General features: G+C 42.5%; 1 long non-coding RNA gene across 1 annotated transcript; it reads left to right on the top strand.

Annotated features, from left to right (window-relative positions):
• The first annotated feature begins 2,205 nt into the window (after positions 1-2,205).
• Positions 2,206-3,201, top strand: LOC135553999 (uncharacterized). The gene is made up of 4 exons (XR_010457649.1): positions 2,206-2,286; positions 2,619-2,796; positions 2,903-2,994; positions 3,096-3,201. It is a non-coding gene; the product is annotated as an uncharacterized LOC135553999 (long non-coding RNA).
• Positions 3,202-4,031: the final 830 nt, after the last annotated feature.

Raw genomic sequence — 4,031 nt, forward strand, 5'->3', positions numbered from 1 at the left:
ACACAGTTTGAAGTATAATACTGACATAGCTACTGTAGGTCAAAGTGGAGTGCTGGTAGAGCATGGATGTGAATTTCCTTTTTCACCTTCAGACCAATGCCTATTCTCACTTAACATTTTTTGTTTTTAATTTCCTGTTTTTCTTTACACTGGAAGGTGATTATGCAACATTATTATGCACCTTAGCACGTGCTCTCCTTATGAACCTTCACAAAGTTGTGCGTTTTTAATTTAGTGTATTGATAAGATCCCAGCTCATAACCAAATTGTCAAGGGCAAAGAAACAGACAGAAGCAAATATTTACTATGCGATTACACAATGTGGCTTGCAGGAGTGCAAAATATGGATGAACTGTTCTCAATGGAAGGGTTCTGAAATAATCGCTCTCACTGAGGTGTGAATGTACTTTGTCATAGTCATCCACCTCGGTGGAAACGACTTGGGGCACACAAAGGGGACAGCCCTGGTGCGTCAGATGCCAGCTGATTTTGGAGGTAGTCCATCCGAATGTTCCCTGGGACAATGGTGGTCTACTCTGACGCCACACAGTGGAGGAGTTGAATGTTCCGGTGGGAGAAGGACATCAAGTGCATAGAGATGGCCCGGCGCTCTGTCAACCAGCTGGTGTTTGCGTTTCTCTGTGACAGGCGCATGCCCACAATCCGCCACTTTGCCATAAATCACTGTGTCCCTGGGCAGTATTGTAGGGAAGGGTTTCCCAAACTCGTTTCTAAGGACCTGTCATACCAAATAGTGTCCACCGGCCAAATAGTGTCTCCCTCTGCTAGCAGGCTACTGTAACGGTTATTGCAGCTTTCTGTTTGTATGTAGCTTTCACTTCAATGGCATCCCCGAGGAGATATTTTACCACTGATCTCGACAAGAGGCGCAACATTCAGAGAAAAGCACAATTCAGGGTAACGTTAAGCAGTTTTATTAGATAACTGGACGGCTTTAGCTATGTACAACCATTTTCCATCTAACGTTAGCTAGTTGCTAGCTATACCAAATGTTCAGTGGGAGGCTGCTGAGGGGAGGATGGCTGATAATGTCCGGAATGGAGTAAATGGAATCTATCAAACACGTTGATACCATTCAATTGACTCCATTCCAGCCATTATGAGTCGTCCTTCCCTCAGCAGCCTCCTCTGATATAGTTATATGTTGAGGTGTCTAGCTATAAGTTAAACCTGATCAATCAAATGGATATGTGTAAGCAATTATGGTAATTCCAAATGCCCATAACTAGGTGTCTTCACTAGATCGCCACAGAGAGAGAGGGGGGGGGGGGGATTGAGAAAGGATGAAAGAGAGAGGTGGAAGACAGGCAGGGAGAGAGAAACAGAGAGGGAAAGACAACAGTGTAAATGTACTTAGACTTAGTATTTCAGCATCTCTTCCAACTTGTTAGGTAATCATATCTACCTACGAGGGAAGGATGGCCAGCCACACAGGAGGGTGATTTTTGTTAAGGAGGAGAAGGAGGCCGTGCTGACTGTGATGCTTGCTGGCCAGTTCGGAGTGAAGCGCCTGATTGCCAAAATCAACCTACGCTTCTTCTGACAGGGATTTGTCAAGGAGGTGGACAGCTGGGCAAGTGAAATAACCTTTTGTTGATCAGTCACATTCTATTATATGTGGAAATTATTATGATTACAATGAATGTCATATCAGAGAGCACGCAATGTTTCAATTTGTCACTTTTTGCTTAAAGGTCAGTACCTGTCCAGCCTTCCAGAAGTTTGAGAGGGCGAAGACTGTGGCGCCGGAGTTAAAGCAAAGTTGTTTTACCATGGCACATGATCGGTAAGTGTCCCAATTCAAATTTTGCCCCGATAAGATGTTTTGTAATGGTTGCTTTATTTGACCACAGCAGAGTTCAATATTATAGAGTGTGTGTGTCAGTATCCTTACAAATATGAACATCTGCAGACTGTATGACACTGATACGGGTAAGAATAAAGTAATCTTCTCTCTATTGTTTTAAATGTCAGGGATGGACCTCATCGGCTCCTTCACGAAATAAAGGAAAGGCAACAGCTGGTGTCTGACGGCGACCGATCACTTTACCAAGTGGGTGGAGGCAATACCCATTAAGGCCAGTAAAGGAAGAGAACGTGCTTAACTCTAAATACCCATCTGCAACCCATTAAAAAGGGTGCTTGGAACCAAAAATAGATTTTTGTTTTTTATGATACAAATCTAGTGAGACCACCTCCAAGGATATGGTGGACATCTTCAACACCCACTAATCTCCTGAGGTCATCTTGAGTGACCGAGGTCAGGTACGGATGTTATAGGTTATATTCTGTCAACAATGGTTTGTTTTTATTTATTTTCTTACAATCTGTTTTTGTTTTTCCATGGTAGATAATCAGACATATTTCAATATCTTACATTGTCAATTGATTTCCTACCCCCCTCCAGGTTTGGTGAATGGACCAACCAGGCCCTTGTGATTGACTCAATGTTGTTTGTCTATTGCTATTTTTGCTTAATTTTTGCTTAACGAAAATTATTGTCCGTTGTTTGTTTGTTTTCTGGACCTCCAAGAGCTATGTAAGAAATGTATTTGTAATATGAAATATAATTGCATGTGTTCCTGTCATCCAACAAGGTGAGACTGAACATGGACAAGGAGCAGGAGAAACAGAAGGAGTGCTACCGGAGCAGAGTCAAGAAGGGGACCAAGTGCTGCGCCATCCGGGCAAATTACTTGGTTTGGAAGAAGGACGAAAGGAAGGCAGAGACCTTGTTAACCTCACTGCTCCTAGCTGTGGTCACGATCTGTTAAAGTGAATATAAAAAATTCAGATAATAACTATTTGCATTTGCACACAAAATAACCTGAAGCTAGTTTAAGTTTCCCTAACACTGACATTTTTCTCATGGTCTTCCTAGGGTTACCTAGGAAGCCAACTATCTTCTGCAGTTGGACGGTCTACCACTGGAAGCATTGACGCCCTACACTTCAGTTAAGCCCAATTTACAAAGTATGTTAAGCTTTGGTTGGCATTTGAGAAAGCAAGAAATAGTTGTTATACTAAGCTTACAAAAATGTACCTCTTCAATTTACCTCTCCAAATGACTTTAGGACCATCGACTGTCCGAGCCCCCCAGGAGGTATCCCATCTACCAGAACCAGTGAGTTCAGATCAGTCTGATTCTCTGTGCTCTGAGTCGGAGGGGGACTAGCTTGAGGTAGGCTACACGTTCCAAAAGTGTTGAAAAGTACATATCTCTGTGTTAATCCATCAAATTTTCTCACAGTAAAGTGTAACCTGTGTGTTTGCTTGTTTACGTCGGTCTCCTACCATGTCCCCTTCAACTCTGCTCCTGTTCTCCAAGAGCTAGGGCTTTTGGCCAACACCCAGATCCACCTGATGTCCTCCATTACCAACCATTATTTTCATTACCTCATCTACAGCTACTGTTATCATTACGTCATCTACAGCTACGGTTATAATTATCTTCTAAGAAAGCTGTCTTGCGCTATCATACTGGGCACATAATATGTGAGAGACACAGATTAACTAAAAACATTAGCACTGCAAATCCTCTGAACAAAGCGAACAGCAGTGCCTGGACTTCGCAGTCTCCTTCTTCAAGTCCCCCTTCTGAGACTGGGTGCCTGTTGAGAACAAGTGACAGGCAGAATCTCCCACCCACACAGCAACCACCTCCTATATTCCACACACCAGAATTATGTATTGAGTCTATGATTGCCATGTGAAAATAAATGAATGACACAACTGTACCAAAAAATATCAACGTTTCTGTGTTACAATCTTAAATGTTGACGGGTTGGTTTTCACAACATGTTCATTGCTATAAGGTATCCTTTGATGGTATTTATTTGTTCCTCATTCATTGAATGTAGTAAATCCTGCCGTAGGGATAGCGTGCATCTCACAGGTGAGGGCAACAACCTCTTCCTTGAGTCTGAGAGCTGATCCCTCTTTTGTTCTAGCAAGACCTGTGCTCTTGGGGTAATTCTCAAAATGCATTTTTTATTTTTTTTAAAGGAAGT

This window comes from Oncorhynchus masou, chromosome 1, assembly GCF_036934945.1.
Source record: "Oncorhynchus masou masou isolate Uvic2021 chromosome 1, UVic_Omas_1.1, whole genome shotgun sequence".
Lineage (NCBI taxonomy): Eukaryota > Metazoa > Chordata > Actinopteri > Salmoniformes > Salmonidae > Oncorhynchus > Oncorhynchus masou.